At 38.3% G+C, this 24,158-nt stretch overlaps 1 long non-coding RNA gene across 1 annotated transcript; it reads left to right on the plus strand.

Moving 5' to 3' along the window:
• Nucleotides 1-2,178: 2,178 nt before the first annotated feature.
• Nucleotides 2,179-22,319, plus strand: LOC140849984 (uncharacterized). Its single transcript, XR_012132575.1, has 5 exons — nucleotides 2,179-2,719; nucleotides 7,310-7,445; nucleotides 12,046-15,646; nucleotides 16,185-16,324; nucleotides 20,595-22,319. It is a non-coding gene; the product is annotated as an uncharacterized lncRNA (long non-coding RNA).
• Nucleotides 22,320-24,158: the final 1,839 nt, after the last annotated feature.

Here is a 24,158-nt window from a genome sequence, read left to right on the forward strand (position 1 = left end):
TTGACAAGGCTTCTATAGTCTAATTCTTGTGGTGCTCAAGTGGTGCTCTGAACTGATCTCAAGATTCCACACTGGTCCAACGAGCAAACAACAGATATATTTTGATCTGTATTCTATACTTTTATTAATACAGTCTAATATTATTAGGCAGCAACATTGCCAAATGGCTCAAGTTAGTTTTACAGTTTAGAAAATCAGTAAAAATGAAAAGACAACTCACAGATTGGGAAAAATATTTGCAAATCATATATCTGTTAAGAGACTTGTATTCAAGTAATATAAAGAACAATTGCAACTCAATAATAAATATACAACCCAATTAAAAAATGGGCAAAAGATCTGTATAGACATTTCTCCTGAAAGGTATATATATATATATATATATATATATATATATATATATATATATATATATAAAGATGTTCAATAAGCACATGAAAATATGTTCAACATCACTGGGGATTAGAGAAATGCAAATCAAAACTACAAAATACCACTTTACACCCACTAGAATGGCAATAGTAAAAATGGCAAAAGCAAAAGCAAATGCTGGAGAGGAGGTGGAGAAATTGCAACCCTCATACATGGCCATCAGGATTGTAAAGTGGTGCAGCCACTTTAGAAAACAATCTGGGAGATCCTTAGAAATGTAAACATAGAGTTACCCGATGACACAATTCCATTCCTAGGCATTTGCCCAAGAGAAATGAAAACATGTCCACACCAAAACTTGTATATGAATGTTCATAGCAGCATTATTCATAAAGGTTAAAAAATGAAAACAACCTTAATATCCATGAACTGATGATGGATAAACAAATACCATACACTCATAAAACAGAGTATTATTTGGCCAGTAAAAGGAATAAAGTACTGACACATTCTATAATATGGATGAAACTTGACAAAATTATACTAAAAAGACAGTCACACAAGATCACATGTTGCACGATTCCCTTAAAATGAAATAAGCAAAATCTGTAGAGACAAGGAGTAGATGAGTAATTGACACACAATGAGAAGAAGGGGCATGGGATATGACTAATGAACATGAGTTTTCTTTGTGGGGTGATGAAAAGATTCTAAACTTTATGGTGATGGTTGCATAGCTGTTAAAAGACTGAGTCACTGAATTTAACATTCTGAAAGGGTGAATTTTATAAGTGAATTATATATCAAAATTGTTTCATTTTGTTTTTTAGAAAAGTAGAACCTGTAGCTCAGGGATTCTTAAGAGATTTTGTGCCATGAATTCAATTGGCAATCTGGTGTTGCATCCCTTCTCAGGGTATTTTTAAATGCAAAAATAAAATACACAGGACTACAAATGAAAGCAATTAACTGAAATACCCTTCTGCTCTCAGACTCTTCCCCCTTTTGAAATATTGTCAAATCATGTCTCCATTGTTTTTGTTGATTCTGAACCTTAAATTAGAGATTTGTATTTGTTTTTGTTAAATTTCATCGTGATTACTTTTGTTTCACCAGTTTGTCAAGATCTTTTTATTTTTCCCATTGTCATTTCACATATGTCCCTTTGAGTTTTGTTGGAGGCATAATAAAGAAGCCTCCTTTTCTTCTATCTGAATTATTGATATTAAAATTATCAGAGGTTGCATGGCAGATGCCATCCTTACAGCCCTCAACTGAAGACCTTCCTACAAGGTAGTATTGTTACACAAATTTACACACACTTTTAATAAAGTTATTACCCACGAATAAACAAAAGCTCAGTTACTCTCATTTAGCCCATATGCCATAATCTTTATCTACAAAATGTCATTATTTATTGATTAAATATGCATAAATTAAGTGCCTGCCTTGGGCTGGGGCCTTTGGTAGATGCTGGCGGTGTGACTGTGAAAATGACATTCTGTATACCCAGTTCAACTCAACTTACAGTCTCACGAGGGAGGCAGATGCTTTCAGCATGACAAGGGGAGCTACGGGAGGAACAAAGGAGGTTGTTGAGCAGGTCAGGGGCCAGACCACGACATGCCTAACATATCAAACTAAATATCATGTATTTATATATCATGTAAGACATTAGTGGTCTAATGTACTTTTATGATATTGCAATTTCATAACCCTATCAAGAAAATGAAGTGTAATGGATTTGGCATGGCTTTTTTTCGATGAACCCATTTTTGTCTCCCAGTCAACTCTTACTTCTTTCCAAGTGCTTAAGGCAATCTCTTTAGCAATCTGTTAAATAATTTTGCAAGAGCTTGGCACATGGATTGAAGACAAGTGAAGTCAGAGGTGGGAAATAGAATCAGACCAGGCAGTGTTCAAAACTAAGTTCATATTGTTAACTGCGAGCCTATTTTTGGGGTCTATGAGACAGTGATGTTGTGTTGAATTCTTTTATTTTATTTTTTTGCTTAAAATTGTTTCAGTTTTTTGAGACCTGTTATTGACAGACTTCTAACTGATACATATATATTCCTTCTATATTTTTTGGGACCGTGTCTGCACTCTCTAACTTAACTGCTAACATTTCAGTAAGACCTGAAGAAGCTAGCCGTGAGAAAGAGGCAAGCCATGCAGATGCCTTGAGGAAAAGCGTTCTGGGCAGAGGGAAGAGAGAACCAGGAGCGAAGGCTGGGAAGCAGGGCATGGCTGCTGCATCCAGAAGAACTGGGCGCCAGAGAGGAAAGACTGTGCTGGGAAGAACTGCAGGAGATGCTATCAAAGATTAACCGGCCAGCCAGATCAAGTAGGATCTTTTAGCTCCTTAAATACTTTGGCTTTTATTCTGGTGAGATGGAGAGCCATTGAAGAGTTTGAGTAGAAGAGGTTTGTGTTAAGAACTTTTAAGGATCACTCGAAGATGCTGTATTGAGTGAATAAATTGAAGAGGAGACAAGGGCTAATTTAGGGAAACCAGTTAGAAGGCTACTGTAATCATCTAGGCAATAGAGATGACGAGACATGGTCTAGGGCAGCAGCAACGGCAGATATGAGAAGTTATGTGATTCTGGATATGTATTTTAAGATAGAATGGAATGAATGATCTGCTCTTATTAATTGCCCAATTCCCAACTCTGTAACAGAAAATTAGAAAATTAGATGTAATTGATTCTAAATAGCCCTTGTAAATTATACCTACATTTAAAAATAATTTCTAACACCAAAGAATCATATTAAAAGATAGGAACCCCTTTTTATTCTGCCTGAGTGGCAAAATGGGGTAGTCAATAGTATGAATCTATTGTTGATAGAAAGGACATGGGCTTTAAAGTTGAACAGACCTGGGCTTTCTTGTACTTTTATGCTTCCATGAACAAGCTGTGCCACTCAGGTGGGGAAGCAACACAAAGGCTCTTTATCCCCATGTGTAGGAGCCTCACGGTGATTACATGAAATAATGTGCACATCGTGTCCAGCATAGTGCTTGGCACACAGTCAGTACACACTCAGGTTAGCCTTTTTCCTTTTTTGCTTTCCAATGTAGCTCTCCAGCTCCGCTCAGGAATCTTTCCTGTAAACACACTGGAAAATTCAAATCTTAAATGTGACTTATGTCACTTTTTTAATTAAAGAGAATGCAATTCAGAAACAAGAAAATGGAAAATAAACATTTTAATGATGTATTTTTCTGGAAAAATATTCGAATCTGATAAGAATTATCCATTTATTTCATTATTAAAACTAATCATTTTATTAGGATTTTAAATTGAAGCAGCCCAGCTGTTTTCTGATGACTCAGAAGTGGAGCGGTCTTCCAACAAGTTTCATAGTTTCATTAATTTTATTCCTCTTGAATAAAGATCCTTTTCCTGAACACTAAGATTACAGAAAGGTAAAACAAAGTTTAAGGGACTTGAGGTGCATTTGGGAAGTTACCCTAGGTCATTTTACATTCTGGGAATAAATTAAGAAAATATTCCAGCCATCACTTAAAAAAAAACAGCATTCTAACACGCAGACCTCAACAATTTCCTCTTACATTTATGCACACACCAGTTAGATCCTCTTTTTCACACACACACACACACACACACACACACACACACACACACACACACACACATTCATAAGCATGCTCTGAGGAAATGTAACTCTTATATCCCAAAAACCCTGTATTTGGCTTGGGTGGTTTTTAGAATGCTGGGCCAGAATTTTCTATTTCACACTTTGCCTTTCCAGAAACTCCTGTTAGATAGCTATCTTCCTGTTATACCCAGATAGCAAATTAGTGGATGAAAATTAACATATCCAGTATTTTTTTTTTGTCTGTGCAAACTCAAAAAACTTATTGGACAGAGATTTTGCCCCAAATACTAAGGTTTGGACTTTTATGCCTTGCTTTCAAGATTATTCATCACCAGGTCTTTTTTTGACTAATTATCCCAATTTCCTGCTGCGGTGGTACTTCCCACGGCAGTTAGGAGAATCTGCTAGTTATCCTGTGCACATGACTCATCCAGTGCTTCCTTTTAGTCATTTTCCTCACCATATCCAAGCCTAAGATTTTTGTTATGTTTCTATTTCATGCCATTTCCTTTCTTATTTCAAAAGAATTCTCCAAACTCCTTGTGACATTTCCAGATTAACCTGCTCCTAATAATTTCAATAACCTTTTAGAATATATGCACCTATACAAAAAAGTGATGCTGTTAAGCCTCTTTTCATATCAATACATAGATGTTGTCTCTAGTACAGGATTTGGGGACTGGAATGCCTCTTAGATGTTATCTAGAATAAGTCCTTAATTTTCCAGATGAAGAAAACTGAGATCTAGAAATCTTAACTTGTTCCAGACCAGAACTCCAGTGTCTTGAGTCCTAGCCCAGTATTCTTTCTGCTACCCCATGCTCTATTCTGTAGTTACCTCCATCGCTTAGTACAATTATTTTAATTGCGTTACTAGCAAAACTCAACCAGTCATGTGATATCAGAATTTCTATCTTCCATCACTTACCAGCTGTTACTATTTGAAAGTTAAGTCTCATTTCTTCATCTGTGAAATGTGGATAGAGGGGGTGCTGCCCTTATGGGATTAATGTGAGGTTTAAATTAGATGCTCCATGTACCTGGCATATGGCAGATGCTTAGTAAATGTTAGTGGTGGTAGTGATGATGTTAAATATAGTGGTTAGAACAAAATATTTGTTCTGGGTTGAGTTTGACTGTTTTTTGAGGATTGAGTCTTGGTTTTTCTCCTGCCTTTCTAAAAACTGTCTTCCTTATAGCGGCACTCATAAATGGTGATTAACATCCTTACTTTTAATTACTGTATGAAGGTTCAGAACAAAGGAAGCTAACAATATTGGTCACAGAAGCAGTGGGTAGGCACCGACCATCTGGCTGGGATCATCATAGAAAAATGGGTGAATCTTGGTTCTCATCTTCAGAGAACAAGAAATTTAGTTGGCAAGTCAGATCTAAAACTCCAGAGATGAAGTAGAAAGAACCCAACCCTGAAATGACCTGCGATGTAGCAGCTGACTGCAGAATGGAGAGCTAAACCTGTGCTTGAATGGTCAGGAAGATTTCCGATGACAAGGAACTTGAGTCAGCATGGAGAAGGTCAGACGTACTTCACAGAGCAGGAAACAATAGTTGCAATGTGCCAGCACTTAGTCAATCTCTCTAGCGATCCACAAGTAGCATTATTTATCCCCTTTATATAGGTAAAGACTCACACTTAAAGAAGTTAAATATCTGGCTTCTGCGGCCACACAATTAATGCAAGTTGGATGGAAGATTGAAACCCACCTCATTCTGACTGCAAGATCCATGCATTACCTCAAACCAAATGGCCTGCATGACTTACAATAAACCAAACACTGCAAATAATGACAGCCTCATTTCTTATGGTACCCAATGTCTCTAATCCTGTACCGTCGCATGTGGTCTTTCTCATGCCCCTCATCACTGGACACAAACCCCTATGCTTTTCCCAGGCTACACCCCACATGCACATGCACACTCATGTGCACATGCACAATCTACTTAATGCACCAAGCATTTTATAGACTTAGTAAGATTTGAATAGTTGTTGGAAGTTTTACAGTGAACACCTACAGTCTCCTGCCAACTGCTGGCTTCCCTTTGCTCTCTTTCTTATTTCAACCCTAAATGCTCACCTACATTGGTCAGTTCTGGAATCAACAGGAAATGCTCTCTCTCATCCTGCACAGACCAGCACTGTCCACATCCAGGCCACAAAGTAGTCTCTTTGACCCCAAAAGAAATATCAACGAACAGCATTTTCTCTGTCTTCCTACATTGGGAAGAAAAAAACCACTCCACAACCCTGAGGTTATTGTTTTATAGATAGACTGACAACTAGAGAGAGGCATCAGAGTTTGGCCTAAAATATAATCACTTCCTGTATTCTGAGAGATTAGTTTATTTGAAAAGTTAAATAGATCTTTAGTCTATTTGAAAAGTTCTACAAGGAACATATGCTAGAGATATGAAGATAAGTCAGTTCCCATTCTGTCTCTGAAATGCTTAGTCTTGTGAGAGAGGCAGGCACGTCCACAGACAGTAACACTGCAGTGAGGTGAGTTTCCCATTAGGAGTATGAGAGGAAGAGATGCACTTCAGCAAACTCGGGGGCTCAGACTCCCTGTAAGAAGTGGTACTCAAGCTGAGCTTGAAAGATTCGTAGGGTGAGTTACACATAGTGGGGCGGGAAGTAGGAGGCAAGGCAGAGGGAATGGCAAGAGCAAAGGCAGAGAGAGGTGAAAGGACACTGCATCTTGGAAATAACATATTGGAAAGGAACAATTTATTATTTAGATGAAATGGGTAGACAATCTGGATGATGCCAAGGTTTGAAGGCCTTATTTGCCATGCTGAAGGGCATGAGCACTGTTCCAGAGGCAATGGGGAGACAGTGAAGCAGCCCAGGCAAGGCAATGGCATGGTCAGGTTTGTAGCTGAGCAAGGTCAGGGTCACTCAGGGTCTCGGATGTGGAGTATGGACTCGAGAGGGGCGAGACTTGGGGCAGGGAGGTCTGGAGGCTAACGTGATTGAGTGGATTGAGATGGACCTGGAACTAAGGGACAAAGCAGGGAAAGATTCAGGAGGTAAAATCGGCAGCCCTTCAGTAAGAGGCTGAATGTGGGAGCTAATGGAGGAGACAAGGTGGCATGACTTGGGGACCCAGAGGGTGCTGGGGCCATTCACTGACCAGGGGGCACAGGGTCACTAACCCTCGTTCTCATCACTGAGAAGGAAGATGGTGAGCATCGTTTTGAGCATGCTGAGTCTTGGATGCTCTTGGACATTCAAATGGAGAAGGACATTCAAAAAGAAGAAGTTAATTGTCCACTCTTTCACTTCCTTCAGGTCTTTTTGCAAATGCCAACTTGCAGTGAAGACTTCTCTGCACACCACTCAACCAGCAATGATCATCCCTCCAACCTTCCATGCTGCTTTCTCCATAGCAGTTATCACCATCTAACATAACTTACTATTTTTCCAGGTATCTAATATTATTATTTGCTTTCTCTTACTAAATTATAAGCTCCTCGAGGGTGAGTTTATTTGTATCTAGTATATTTATTATCATATCTCCAGTATCAAGAAGAATGCCTGGCTCATTGTAGGCAATAACTACTTGAGAATTGAGTGAATGAATGTCATTGCAGGCAGTTGATTTTACAAGCTGTTCAGGGGGTAGCTGAATAGCTACTTACAGATACTAACTTCTTTATGAGTATCTACTCCTTTTAATCATCTCTGATACATGCCTCTTCTGCCCATCCTTCATTCATTCCTTCCCTATCCTCTCAAAAAGAGCTTCTAATCTTACTTTCCACACTAGTTTCATAATTTTACAGTTACTGTGGTTCTGGTTCCTGGCAAGATAAAAACTTCTGGGAATATAACCTATAGTTTTCAAAGTATACAAACACATACCCTGGTCAACTCTTTATTTTCCACAGCTAGGCCATATTGGAGTTAAATAAACAAATAAGTATGCTTTTTGCTTGGAATCTGAGTAATTGGTCTTACCACTTTCCATCATAACCAGCAAAAAAGAAGAGCCTGTTGAATTATGAAATAATTTAGTCACAGGGATGGAAGTCTAGCATAGGGAGTATAGCTCATAATATTGTAATATTTTTGTATGGTGACCGAAGGTAACTACACTTACGGTGAACATTTAGTAATGTGTATAATTGATGAATCACTCAGTTTTTCATCTGAAACCAATATAATATTGTGCATAAACTGTATTTCCATTAAAAAAAGCCATTGAATCAAAATGTGAAAACCATTTCTAAATCATGCAAATCTAAAAGGATTGTTTTTTGATATCATTACTCATGCTTTTTTTCTTTCACCTTTGAGAAGTGATTTCGCTTTTTCCAAAATGAATGCTTCTGCCTGCGCACTTGTTTTTGCTTCCTCCTGACCATTCTCTGGTCCTCGTGCTCTCTTGCCTCAGCTGCTGGAATCGCTTTCTACCCGGGGTCCTTGTCTGAGTCTCTGTCTTCCCTCCGACCAGAACTCACACTGCTGCCAGGGGTGTATTTCTGACACATGACTGATTATGTCACCTCCTTTAATTCAGATGGAAATTATCTATGCACGTGTCGATCTTGATTGGAATATGAACTCTTGGGAGGCTAATATCATTTTATACAAGTGATGATGTGGCACCTGTCACATAACTCTATTCAAAAATCTTTTCTTGTTTCCCATTTTTCTGTGGAAGAAAGTTCAGGCTAATCTGAATGTTATTCCAAGTCCTCTGTGTTTTCACTCAACCTGCTTTTTTTAAAGTCCCCATCTTTGCTTTTTGCCCCCATAGTACCGAGAACATGCAGCAGAGTATTCTGGGCTAGGAGGGATATTTTGACTAATCTGTTTCAAAGTGGTCAAATCAAAATGTCAATCGCTGTTTTATATTTGGTTGTTTTTTATTTTCTGATAACCAAGTAACCTGGAAACAGGTATCCCTGCCCCCATTTTTGGCATTCAAGGCCCTCACTCAGTTTCCCCTAACCTTGAACTTCACCCCATCCTGAAGCATCCTGAATGAAGCATGCTTACACATTGTTTGGTAATTTAAAAGTTGAACAATGTATGCTTTTTAAATCAAGGCCAAACCCTTACTGTTCGAACTGGTCTCATGAAAGGACCCTGTCCGCATGGCTGGGTGCTCGCTGTTTCTGAGGTCCCCATGGACGTCCATGTCTGAGCCCTGAATCCTGCTCCTGTGCCTTGCAGTCCATCTCGCTCCTGCTATTCCTCTCCTGGTTAGACCTGCCCAAACCCCACTCATCTTTTTGTCACAATTAAATAGCTACCTACTCTACACATACTTTACAGCTCCTCTTATGAGCATTGATTCCTTCCTCATTTGTGTCTCCAAAGGGCATTGTTTATATCACTTTCATTTATATTTAAGTGTCATTAATATACAATCTTATGGTGGTTTCAAATGTACATCACAGTAGTGCAACAGTCCCCATGATCAACTTATACTGTGATTGTGAATTATTGGGCCCATTTACCTCCCCCAACCCCTCCCCTTTAGTAACCACTAGTCACTTCTAAGTGTCTATGAGTCTACTGCCATTTTATTCTTTCTATTTTGCTTTGTTTTTATATTCCACAAATAAGTGAAATTTTATGGTATTTGTCTTTCTCTGCCTGACTTATTTCACTGAGCATAATACCCTCTAGATCCATCCATGTTGTTGCAATTGGCAGTATTTCTTTTCCTTTTTTATGGCTGAATAATATTCCATTGTGTATATGCACCAGATCTTCTTTATCTATTTATCTACTGATAGACACTTAGATTGCTTCCATGTCTTAGTTATTGCAAACAGTGTGGCAATAAACATGGGGTGCATATGTCTTTTCAAATCGAGGATTTTGTTTTCTTTGGGTAAATTCCTAGGAGTGGAATTACTGAGTCAAATGGTATTTCTATTTTTAGCTTTTTGGGGAACCATACTGCTTTCCAGAGCAGTTGCACCAATTTACACTTCCACTAACAGTGTAGGAGGGTTCCCATTTCTCCACATACTCGCCAGCATCTGTTGTCTCTTATCTTTCAGATAGTGGCCTTTCTAACTGGTGTGAAGTGATATTTCATGTTTATACCACTTTTTAAAAAAGAAATCACAGTCAGACTTGAAATACAGAGTTTTATGTGTGCCCTCTTGGGGTGAGTGTCTCTTTCCATTTGTGGTTTCCACAAAGAAGGATTCTCCCTTAACATTCCTGGCTTCTTTCTTCTCCCTGACTTTCTCCGACTACCTGCTCAGTGGGTGACAGCTTTTGGTCCATGAGTTAATCTATCAATTGTCCTGAGATTACGTATTTGTTCTCTTTTCTTGTTTCCTCTCCACTTTAACCAGTGGGAGTTAAGACCTAAAGTAAGTATGTCCTATTTTGTAGACTCAGACTTTCCCTGTGTTAGACCTTGTTCCCAAGGTCTAAACTAGAGGATAAAGGAACTGCAAGCCCAATTTGGCTTCCGCACTAAACTTCTTTCAACCTAGTCTTCCTAATCAATCTAAAGCAAATAGATTACTTACCTATTTTCTATATTTTTAACCTTATCTCTCAATTTGTTCTGAATTCTGGTAAAGGAGGGCATACTTAGGCTCCCTTCATTCTTGTCTTCTCTACATTGTTTATTAAGCTGTTAGAGTCGAGACCATGGCAATTCATCCTGTATCTATCTAGTGCATCTGGCTCAGAGGCTAACACATGGGAGGTGCTCAACATGTGCTTCTTGAGTTGAATCAAGCAAATGTGCAACTGGAGACCTTAAAACCACATTGAAGCAGAGAAATGATGGGTTGTCCTGCTGAATGTATGAGCACCAACATTTATGGTGGGATTTTTTTTGTGTGCTTTGGCATTAATTAGCATCAATGAGCCAGACAGTTACTCTGAAGCAATCTCTGTGTGATGCAATGACTGACAGATGTCCAAGTTGACAACTTGACCTGTGGAATTCTCTGGTCCTGGGAACTATGGCTCTGACACAATCCTGAGGGCCACAGACTATGAGAAAAGGAGAGAATACATTAACATTGATTTTTTTTTTAATGATCCGTAAGAGTGGTTACACTACTTTCCAGTATTTCTGTAAATGTGCCCTAAGATTTTTCTGGTAAGAAGCTCATTTTTCATTTCTTTTAAAGAAAATAATACTGCATATACACTGAAAAACATTTATTATCTGGTCCTTAACCAAAAAAAAAAATTTCAAGCCTTGACTTAGACACCTCTCTTTGTTACTTACTCTTCTGTCTCAGGAGGAAAAATGAAGGATAATAATCATGAACTCTCTCAGTATACTCCCCATATTCTCAAATTTATCCAGTTACTATATTTAAAGAAACAAAATTTTTCAGTATATATCATGCATAATCTATAATGATTATATATGTATGCATCTATGTAGCTTTATAATCTATATTGACAGCATATATATGCATCTATGTAAAATGTGCTTATATTGTCACAGGTTTTATTGTAGGCTTTATTCTTTTTTTCTTGTTACCTTTTGACCCCCTTCACCCATTTCTCCTACCTTCTACTTGCTACCTCTGGCAACCACTGGTCTGTTCTCTGAATCTATGAGCTTGGGTTTTTTGTTTGTTGATTTTGTTGGTTTGTTAGTTGTTGTTTTTTTTAAGATTCCACTTATAAGAGAGAACATGTAATATTTGTTTTTCTCTGACTTATTTCACTTCGCATAATGCTGAGATCCATCCATGTCACAAATGGCAAGATTTCATTATTTTTATGGCTGAATAATATCCCATTGTGTGTGTATGTGTGTGTGTGTGTATGTGTATATATATATATATATATATATCATAACTCATATATATATATATATATAAAATATGTATATCTCACAATTTCTTTATCCATTTATCCATTGATAGACACAGGTTGTTTCTATATCTTGGTTACTGTAAATAGTGCTGCAATGAACATGGGGTGCATAATTTTTCACATTGGTGTTTTAATTTTCTTTGGATAAACACTCAAATGTGGAATTGTGGAATCACACGCTAATATTATTTTTAATTTTTTTTGAGGAACCTCCATACTGTTCTCCACAGTGGCTGCACCTCTGTTGGATCTGGGCAAAGTAATTTGGAAACCTGGATTCCCCATTCTAGAGGCCAACCAGAACCTTCATGATTCATGGGAAGAGGTAAAAATGTAAACATTAACAGGTATTTAGATAAAGTTGATTCCAACCCTCATGGATGACTTTGGAGGGTTTAAAACTTCAGTGGGGGAATTAAGATGCGATGGAAATACCAAGAGAACTAGAATTACAAGAAGAGTCTGAAGATATGACTGAACTGCTGCGATCTCATCAAACTTGAATGGATGAGGAGCTGCTTCTTAGGGATGAGGAAAGAAGATGGTTTCTTGAGATAGAATCTACTCCTGGTGAAGATGCTGTGAAGACTGCTTAAGTGATAGCAAGGGATTTAGAATATTACCTAACCTTAGTAGATAAAGCAGCAGTAGGGTGTCAGAGGATTGACTCCTATTTTGAGAGAAGTTCTAGTGTGGGTAAAATGGTAGAGAAATTGTTCATGAAAGGAAGAGACAATAGATGTAGTAAACTTCATTACTGTCCTATTTTATGAAATTGCCACAGCCACCCCAACCTTCAGCAACCATCACCCTGATCAATCACAGCCATCAACACTGAGGCAAGACCCTCCACCAGCAAAAAAAGATTACAACTCACTGGAAGCTCGGATGATGGTGAACGTTTTAGCAATAGAATGTTTTAAAATTAAGATATGTACATTTTTAAAGACATAAAGCAATTGCAAACTTAATAGACTGCAGTATAGTATAAACATAACTTTTATACACACTGGAAAACCAAAATTTTCATTTGACTCAATTTATTGTAATATTTGCCTTATTGCAGTGGTCCAGAACTGAGCCCTTGATATCTCTGAGGTGTGCCTGTTGTTGAAATCAGGGAGCACGATTCCTCCAGCTTTGTTCTTCTTTTTCAGTAGCTTTGGTTATTTGAATTTCACCAGCACCTGGCCCTACCTGTCACTGGGAATCCAACCTCCTCGTGTTATCTTGCATGTTCTGCAAGTGGCTGGATACAGGTACTCAGGGATACGTTCGCTTTGTGTTCTTTGGATCCAGCCAATTCCAAGGCACTCCAACCTCGTCCTCTGCTCAATTGCTGACTCCCAGCGCTCTCAGAGTCACTGATCCTTGAGTTGCCAGAGCAGTGCTGGGTTCTGTGCTATATCTTGTCACCAGGAAACAGTGTAGAGAGAAGAGCTGAGACCAGGAGGCGCTTTGCAACTTGGAAAATGTTTACACCTGGTGAAGGGGAAGAGGACAAGAAGTAATATGACTAGTGGCCAGAGACCAAATAGGGAGAAACTTCCGGGGCTGGTTTGGCCGAAAAACTCAGAGAGGTTTAAAACTCTTGTCTTTAGCAGTTGCTTTTTAAGGATATCATCAGAGATCCTCGTAAAGATTTAGCTTATGGTTGTTTTATTTCAATAAACATTATTTATATGAGTCACTTCCAGAATGCAGTTCTGGTCAAGTGGTAGGACAAAGGTCAGATGACAAGGAGGAAAGAGAGGCCATGAAACCGCGGAGAAAAATGCAACAGAACCGTGGGGAGATAGCAGAAGTCGCCAGTCAGAAACAGGGGAAGCCAGTGCGACCGCGCAGAGGGAAAGGCAGGGTGGGTGGAGATGAGGCTGGAACAGGACTACACAGGGCTTCAGGAACCAGGCAGAGGGCGCTTGGTTTCATTTTGAATGAGGTGGAAAATAATTGGAATATTTTAGCCAAGGAGTGAGATGATCTGATTTCTTGTTGGAAAACCTTTACTTAGGCCACTTGAAGAATACATTTTAGGAAAAAAAGGTGCAATCAATGGGGACTAGTCATGAGGCTTAAGCAAAAGATTGAATAGACAGCAGTCAGCTTGGGTTTTACCGCAGCCATATTTTTTCCCGATTAACGCTAACTAACCTTGAAGTAAACATAAAGATGTAGAATTTCCCATATTTTAGGTTATTCCCTTTGGAGAGAATTTCTGAATCAGAATGACTAAATACAAGATATGATCTTTTTTTCTTAAAGGTGGTCTGTAGCAGCACTATTTGCAATAGCTAAAAGATGGACGCAACCCAAATGTCCATCAGTGGATGAATGGATAAACAAATTGTGGTGCATAGATATATACAATGCAATATTATTCAGCCATAAGGAGGAATGAAATACTGATACATGCTACAAAGTAATGAACCTCCAAAACATGGTTCTAAATGAAAGAAACCAGACACAAAAGATGACATATTGTGTGATTTAATTTATATAGGATATCCAGAATAGGTAAATCCATAGAGACAGAAAGCAGCTTGGTTCGGGGTGGGGGCTTTGGGGAATGATCACTTAATGGGACCAGGGTTTTCTCTGGGGAAGATGAAAATGTTTTGGAACTTGATAGAAGTGGTAGCACGATATTGTGAATGCATTAAATGCCACAGAATTATGCACTTTAAAGTGGTTAATTGTGTTTTATGTGAATGTCGCCTCAATAGAAAAAATATTTTTTAAGTCATTTAAGGTCATCTGCACATTTCTTCTCTTTGTGAAACAACCTCGTTTATAGTATTTCCAGTAATGCTCCCTAAATGGGTGGTAGCAATATACCCTGGTGTCAGTGAGGTACAAGAGTCCCAATTTCATGCATACCTGCTTGTATGTTTGCAAATAATCCTTCAGTTAAAAATTCCCATTTCTTCATTATTTGTTTCTCAGTCACATTTCTTCTAATAAAAATTCTCTTGTTGTCTTTTACTTATCTATTGAGGTCTTATGCTTACCATTTTGTATGTGCCTTGTAGAATAAACATACCAGCCCTTTTCTGTTTTGTTTGTTGTACTTATTTTTCCACAGTCTGCCCTCTTAAAAAGTCTACATTTTCTTTTTTTCACATTTGTATGCCATCAAGACTATCTGTCTGTTTCCATTGTGATTTCTGTTTTATCACTAGGCTGAGACATTCATCCTTTTGAAGAGGTCTGACTAAATATTCAATTCTATTTTTTCTAGCTTTTCTATGGTTTGGGCCAAACCATAGAATTTATTTTTAATAGTTAAAGATTTTTAATGTAGTTTCTTATGAGCAAATGAAAAGTACTAATTTCTTGTCCTTCCCAGAATGATACAATTTTGAGCATGATTTCTCAAAATTGAGCAATATACAGACCACTTTTAAGGAAAATATTATTTGGGTTCTTTAATGATGACAAATTATTTTATTATGTTATTTCCTGTTACAGATTGAATTCTGTCTCCCCCAAATTCATATGTTGAAGTCCTAACCCCTGATACATCTGAATGTGACTTATTTGGGTACAAAGCTGTTGCAGACATAACTAGTTACAATGAGGTCATACTGGAATAAGGTGTGTCCCTAATCTAATGTGACTGGTCTCCCTGCAGAGAGGGGAAGTTTGGGTGCAGACGTGCATGCACAGAGAACATCACTGCAGTCACGCTGTCAGAAGCCAAAGAACTACCAGAAGCTGGGAGGGAGACCTAGAACAGCCTTCTCTAAGGCCTTCAGGGAAAATGTGGACCTGCTGACCTCTTCATTTCGGAGTTCTAGCCTCCAGACTGTGAGATATTTAATTTCTGTTGTTTAAGCCACCCTGCCTGTGGTCCTTTGTTATGGCTGCTCTAGCAAGCCAATGCATTTACGTTTGTACAAACTAACACCAGTTATACATTTCACAAGCCTACAGCTCTTTTGCAGCTATCAGAGCAAAAAAAAAAAAATTTCAAAAGGCATACATTTAAAAGTGTAAGCCCAACAAGTTTTAAATGAGCCACATAAAGTTAATGTGACAGTTGGTATAATTTTGTGGCAACTGTATCTTAGCTCCCAGTATGAATATATTCTGATGGCCTTCATTAATGTGTAGGTGGAATGCACTTCTCCCAGCCTTTCTCTACTTCAGAATCTTCCTTCATACAATGCTCATGATATTGTGTAGTTTTCACTTCGCCTGTTCAGTTTTACCCTGCTTTTTTCTCAGTACTTCACAATAATCCATCAACACAACTGCAAACTTGGGCCAGAAATCATGCCATAGTTCTTGGTTACAAGGTGGTTACCGAAATAACCCCAGATATGCTTATGCTAATTACTCTTAGATGACCATTAAAATGAAAACACAGAAGAAAAACTTCTCACGGGAGCCTTGCAGACCCCCCTAAGAACACATGTGCCAACTTCCAAGTATGCAAAGAATTCAGTTTGAGAAAAGTTTAATTCTTCAGGATCCTCCTGTCTGGTAAGGTTTGCACTGGGAATGATTCTCCCTACTCTTCCTTTACAGTTAATAAACTAGATCACTGGGACAAAGATTATTTTCCTGGTGACCTTGCTCCGCTTTACTTTTCTATGCTATGTTGACTTCATGTTTTGCTCCTTCAGAGAATCCTGAAGGTGCTGGATTGCTCATCTAAGACCAGGTTACTTGCCACCTCTCACCACTAAAAATGTGAGCTGTGAATGGGGTTTAATGCAATGTTCTCATGATCTTGTGCAAAGGATTAAGAAAAAAAACAAAAAACAGGAACTTCTGTTCAGCCAAGAATGTAAGCTGAAAACAAACCAGTCAAAGACCAACAGGAAAAGATGGATTTGCATAAGCATTTGCTGGAAAAAAAAAAATCCCAACAATGTAAATCTAGACTGCTGTGGTCTTACTTCCCAAAATGTCCAGAGAAGGAACCGGAAAGCCAGCAAACCACTTCTCACGCTCTATAATTTGGAAGAGGAGAGAACTAGATCTCACAGTCTTTGGACACCTTTGTATAACTATAAGCACATTTTTTTCTTCCAATTTCTGGGAAAACTAGTGTAACTCTAAAATAAATGCAAGATTTTGCCCAGACCTGGGCCCCTCAAAAATAGATTAAAACATTTAATCAAAGTTTCCTGTAGAAGTGTCACAATCATTGAAACATCCTAAATTAATTTTACGAATGTTTGCTAATGGAACATGCTGACCTACTGTTTTGTCCAACGCCACATCCTGGGACAGCATGAGAGAAGAGACGTCTGAGAGCTTGGGAGCACTCATTTGGGTCTCTTCCCAAGATGGCTTGAAGTCGAGATGATTCAGCCAATCAAATAATCTCAGTAATGGGGAGCCCAGGCAGAGTATGTTGCACAGGGAAAGAAATCTAAATTTGAATCCTGGAAGACCATAGATAGACATTTTCTTAGCTCTTGTTTTCACATGTCTAGCTTGAATAAAGTGCCCCACTTAATAGGATATTGCAAAAATTAATGGATGTAAAATATGTAAAATGCTTCTGCCTGAGCCCCTGCCCCCGCACACACACATTATATAATACAAACACATACACACAAATATAAGGTTGAGCCATTTGAGACTGCCAGAACTGACTGTTTTTTACCTACAAAAAATGGCAATTTCATATGATTTCGTCTAATATATATAAAGAATTATGGGCAGTGGCAACAGAGTAAGGATGACCTGTCTGGGCTAAAGACACATGTGTATTTCGACATGATGGAAGGTACGTGATCCAATATAATGTACAGATGCTATAGCGAGAGGAGAGAGAACAAACAAGTGGAGCAGTAGACCCGTATCTGTCCCTTATACGTGTTTAAGACAGAGCACAAGAGAGATGGACTAGGCACTAGCCCCATTTTGGCATATAGATGCTGTATCAACATCAACTCTTCAAAAACAGGTAATTTGTGAGCTAAAAAATATAATGTGCCCAACTTTCCAAGGCAAATTAAAAATATACCTTGATATTGCCTTGATACTTATTTTTTATTTCCTTAATTAACCCTAAGGTGTTGTCTAATGTTGATGCCAGGATGTGAGTCATAATATGTTGCTCATTGGCTTTTCTATGCTATCACAGTGGAATGGGCCCACGCTGAGACACACACCATTAAGTTGTTTTTCAGCTTTTCAGGCTTGCAATGAGCAATGTTGTATCCATTTGCCACCCCCACAGTCAGTCTCCTGGGAATAACTTGCCACCCCCAGGTTTGTCTCCTGTTTAATGGTTCAGGTCTTGACTTCTCCCCTAGGTGACTCTCTGACCCAGTGGCTGGATGGGTCCCTGTGGCTTTGTCCAGTAATGAGACAGGATGACCACTAACCGGACCTGGGTCAAAAGGGTGGAGATTCAGGTCAGGAGTGTTTTATTTACTGCAACCAGCAGGACTAGGGTGAGGTCAGGGGATCATGTTAGTGTGTGTATTGAATTCTTACCCTATGAGCTTAAAAAAAAAAAAAGCCCAAGAAATGTAGTTTCACCAGGGCTGGGACAGGAGGTGGCCTGTTACCTAGAACTCCAAGATAGTGGACATCCCAATTTCCATTAAAGTCATGAGTTCTCTGGAATTAGGAGTTTGGGGAAACCCTCCAACAGTTTAGCAAATACAGAAATTTCATCAGGTTTCCTAGCAGACAAACACAGACCCAATGCATTGCTCAGTGTCAGTATGGTCAAAATTATACTGTGGTGGATGTGTATGCCTGTAAGTGGAGGGCATTTCATCCCACAGCAGAGTAGGGCCAGGCACCACACGGGCTTCCAGGAACTTAAAGAAAAATATTATGTTAAACTGTTCTCCTAATGTGACACTTTCTTCAAAACAGAAAGAGTGAAGCATTTGAAATACTCAACGTTCTAGATCTTACAATGGGATCTTGATGAACCTTTATTTTTGCTTCTTTTTAATCTGTTGTCTTTATCCTGTTAGTTTGTTAGCAGTGTTTTTATAGAGAATAGGATCTGGGTGACAAGCCCTCTTTATTTTGACTTGGAATTTTTTTTTCTTCCCCCAAATTGAAGAACTCTGTCTGCCTCAGTAATTATTTAGGACAGGTTTACCCAAAGGCTAATGAGCAGTGCTGTATTGAAGTACCACACATCAAACAGAAGTCAGTACCCACCTCAGATGTAATTTGTGATCTGAACAAATTCGGTTTTCTATATAGAGGACAGAATCTGTAGTAGTAAAGCCACTGATACTGGGTTCGTGTTCACGGAGTGGAATAATGAATTTGTCAAATGCTGAGGGTGGGCAAGCAGGAGAAAAAAGCCTTTTTTTATTCAGAGAAAACAAAAGCGCCGAACTCCCCGCGCGCTGGGAGGGGACAAGAGCGCCGGTGACCACGCTGCGCTAGGGGCCTGTATCTCCAGCTTGGATGAGGTGCTTAGCTGACTTGTCTGTCTAATTTCTATCGGTTCCCGCTGGTATGCTGTTCATTGTTTCAACTAATCTCATTGAAAGTTGTCTATATTTCCAAATTTGGCTGCTCGCGCCACCCTTAACTGCTAGCAAAAAAACCCAAGGACATTCTAGGCAGCTGTTTTTCCCTCCCCGAGTCTCTCATTCTGCTCTAACTAGGCAGAGGCCGCTCCCCCCAGTCCCCCACCCGTCTGTCTTTCTCTGTCTCACCATGATTACGTTCAGGATTATGCAGTATAATTAATTGTACACCTTGTTTTTAAGATGCCTCCTCGGTAATTACTATAAAATGTTTAGTGTCTATCAGCAGGTCATTAGTGCACATTATCAGAAAAGTAGTAGAGTCACACCTTACTTAGGAAATCATGAGTCCGGGACACCTCTCCTTTTCTCCCAGCTTGCTTCGCTGGCTTGGGACCCTCAAAGCAAACAAGTTATCAAGTCACCAGTATGTATCTTTAACAAAAAGCAGAAAGTGATTTGGCCAGTTTCTGTTCCTTGCTGCATTGATGGCACTAACCATGTGTTACACAGAACTCTTAAGAGTTTCTCAGTCTTGAGTATTTACCTCTTGATATTTTCCCCCTTTGACCTCTAGTCTCAGGTTTCTTCTGCAAGATACGCTTCTTTTCTTCCTCCCGGAATTCTTTATAGCTGAGAAACACTAATGGATAGGGGTAATGCCAGAAGAAGCTAGGCTACACCCTGTGCCTACCATTTATTGGCTTTAAGAAGTGTAACTTACCTTCTCTGAAATTTAGTTTTCTTATCTATAAGAAGGGAATGATAATAATAAAGTGTAGTTATGGATTAGTATATGAGTAAAATGAGATTACTTAGCCTAATTACTAAATAAATATTAGCTATAACAAGCATTATTCTTCTCATTTAACTTCTGCATCTGTGGGTATAATGCAGCACAATTGTACAGGGACAAATTAGCCAACAAGAAAATTCCTCAGTATAAAATGATTGATTTAAGAGATATTCTTTTGGGAATTGTTAACTTTGACTCCTGCTTTTCCCTCTTTGCCCAGCCTGTGCCATCTTTTATATGCTAACAGAAGAACTGGCCAGTCCTAGTGAAGACTGAAATAGCTGCAGCGTTTTAGGGGGATTTGTGACACATGCCCATGGTCCTCCATCTGAGAGGAACTCCCTACACATTCAGTGCTTTATACCAACCACCATTACATCAGCCGGGCTGGCTAATTTAACCAGGACCCTTGAACTGAATGTAGCCATTTACAGGCTTGCCAGAAGAGCATTGGAGAGTATCTAAATGAATGAATTTTTTTTCTGTCTTAAAGTATATCACTCACAATGAGAGAGACAGAGAGACAGAAGAGAGGGACAGATTGTTGAAAAGCTTGCAACTAAGAAGATAGTACAACACCCTAAAAAAACAGAAACCGTGAAAGAAGTCACTCAGCTTGTAAATCACACCATGGAGATTAAACTCCGTGCCGGTTTCCACCATGTGTGGATGGTCACACTTCCAGGTGTTATACTGAGGGGACCCTATCTGCTGCTTCTCACCTGAAATGTGAGTTTTTACAATTGTCTGTTTCATTTTGAAAATACTATGCATTTCTGAACTAAGATTTTTCTTCCTTAAATGGCTTTTAAGGAAACAAAATTCATTTATTTGTTATCTATAGTTTCCTCTCTCTCTCTTTTTTCTTTTTTTTTTTTTTTGTGATTTTGGAAAACCCAGTGGTGATTCACACGTACAAAATCAATTTCAGAGCTTTAACGAAAGGTGTGCAGCACCTTTCTTCCTGTCCCAAGGGCATACGTAGTTCACAGTCTCTTCATATCATCTAATGTAAGCCACAAATATTGTCTAGGGTTGAAGTCAAACAGCATGCATGACTCACATTATTTAATGACCCTTTCAACTTATCAACTTCCAAGAGATTGTAAAAAGCTTCTTTAAAATGTATGCATTAATGTTAATAGTAGAATAATAATATTTATATCACTAACATTCTTATTGAATAAGAATACTTACAACTTAAACTGAAACTGGGCCTAGGTGATTTTTTGTTTGATCCATCACCCAAGTAGTTATTGAGCACTGACTTTGTAAATTCAAGAACTAAAATATAATTACAAACAGCATGCGGCTCACAGGAAAGCATAAGAGTTATAGAGAGGTCAGGTTCACAGAGAACCCTTTGCAGACAACTAAAAAGAGGTCTCTAAGCCTCTTCCTTACTGATTATATCCTGGTTAGGGAATTGCCTGTGTCATATTTTGTTGTCTTTTTTTCCATGAGACTCAAATGTGTGTGTACTAAAAAGACAAGAGCATTTCTGTTGCAGAACAAAGAGCAAATAAATATACACTACAACAGGCAATCTGGGCAAGACTGGTCTGCGATGAAAGAGTAGTTACATAGCTTAAGTAGGTTACTACCACTTGTCTTCTTTTATCTCTACTGCTTGAATATCCTTTAGTCTAAAAATCATCTTCAAATCATGGCAATTCAATACAGACCAGAGCTATTCATAAGAAATGACAAATCAGGGTTCCAGTGTTAATTTGGCCCAAGGAATACAACTACTAAGTAAAAATATTATTGTTGGAGAATCATATCCAATAATTTATATATTCTTTTTCTACCAAGATATATATATACATATATATATATATATGTATATATATATGAGAAATATAATTGAGAGCAAAGGTTTTTTTTAGTTTATTTGGAGACAGAGTAAAGGGCCCTGGGTGATCTTAAAGGAGAGTACCTTCTGATTGGTTCTGTTACTGTTTTCTCCGTTACAGACCAGATACCTCAGGCAGATCATGCTAGATATTTCCACAGACAAATCTGCCTATGTGTAAATCCTTACCTGATAAAAATATACAAAAGAAATAAAATTGTAAAACCCTACAAAAACCAAGAGAATGAGAGGGTACATTAGCATTTGAGAGACTTCAATAAATTCCTGAAGTGAACAAAATGAAAATACTGGTGTTTCAGAACTTCTTTCATAAAATTGTGTGTTAATTTTCATATTTTATTTTTTAAAACAACTTCAGAATTTATAACATTAATAAATCATTGAAATCAAGTATTAAAAATTATAAACATATTATAGAACATAAAATTTGTTAACATTTGTCATATCTTTCTAAAACAAATCACCAAAATAAACTGTGAAAATAAGGTATATTAAAAAACTAATTATTTTTACCATCTTTAGTTCATCATTTATAAATGAGGATTTCCTATCCAGAATTTCCTATATTAATTTCAATAGTCTTATGTTCAAAGCCTATATTTTTGGGAAATACTTCACTTTCTGTTGTAATTCAATAATTTATTTCCATTAATTGTGTATCAGTCATGAGGAATACTAAAGTGCTAAATTTTTTTAATGATTTACATTTTTTAAATTTGTTACATAATTTTCTGGACTATTTGTTATGATTCCACTCATTGCTTTCTAGTTTGTTTTTTCAAATTGGAAAGAAAGACGTGGAATTACAGGTGGTTCCTTGTGCAGTTCAAGGAAGTATGCCATGCATATGAATGTCATCCACCACTTGGAACATCAGAAAGTAAGCTGAGAATGGATGAGTTTACCTAGATCTTATCAGCAAGTGGTCTTCAACCATCACTTGTTTCTGAGAAACGCTTCTTGATTTAGGGGATGGCTCATCTTAATTTTGGGGATTGTGACCTGCCTCCATCACCATCAACTAACTAGTTTCTATGAAATAATGAATAATGGTGGAGCAAACTGGTTCAAAATCATTCATTTAATCTGGATATAGTAAAATACCCTGGGAGCAGATGAAATACTAGGTTGAATGTTTCAATTTTTACTGGTTATGCAATGTACTCGCCTTTCAAGCTGAAAGCATTCTGAAGTCAGACAGAAACTATCAGGTGGAGGACTTTCCAGAATGTGTAAAATGTATATCATTGGAGGAAGATTAGATCAAAGTCTGTATTTAACCTCTTGCTTGACCAGTTTCATCAGCTTGCAAATTTGTACAAGAAGGGATCAGATCTGATTAATCATTTGTGTTTGTAAATGTTTTGGAAATTTTGGAAAGAATTTTGGTTTTGGAAAAAACTGACACAACCTTTACTGGGCAAATGGCTCATTTCCTACATCTGGATTGTATTATCCCACTTTGGGTTGGACTCATGGATAAAGTGGTCCTGGCAGCAAGGTGATTAGATGGGTTCCAAATTGAGAGAAACTAGTAGTGAGGTCCTTGGTCGTGACTTAGTGGGAAAACTCTTGTTAGCTCTGCAGTCCTGTCTAGTTCTGCTCATACCTTCATCAAGGTGTCTGGGTCAGAGAGTCTTGGCCACTGTCTAGTAAAGAAGAGTGATAGCAAAAGGACAGTGCTTGGCACTTTCTTGTTTAAAAGAAATGCCATTTCCTGTCTAGCCCACCTCCCTCCCTCCTCACCTTTTCTCTTTTTTTCTATTCCCTTGCCCCTTTCTTTTCTTCTTTTCTCTTCCTTCCTTCCTCCTCTTCTTCCATCCTATTTCAGAGAGCAAATTACAAGTTCCCTGTTGCTCATCCAGTTTTAGAGATAAAGTACTCAAAAGAAGTAAAACATACATTCTTCACTTAAAGTCATTAAACAAGGGGTGAAACCTTTGTTTTTATACGTAAGCTTTTACTTTGCACAAAAGAATGTGCACTTGCGCTGTCCTTGACGAGAAAGTAGTGCAGACAAAATAGGGACAAGAAATGAATAATGTGTCAACATTCTGACCCTATAAAAGTGGCTCAGTGAGGGAGGGATTCAAATTCTCTCCCTCCAAACTCCCATCCCCAAATGAAGGTCTCTGCAGACTCTCAAGCAGCAGAGGCAACCGTTCTTGTGCTGCTGGCCTT

The sequence above is a fragment of the Manis javanica genome, chromosome 6 (genome assembly GCF_040802235.1).
Source record: "Manis javanica isolate MJ-LG chromosome 6, MJ_LKY, whole genome shotgun sequence".
Classification (NCBI taxonomy): domain Eukaryota; kingdom Metazoa; phylum Chordata; class Mammalia; order Pholidota; family Manidae; genus Manis; species Manis javanica.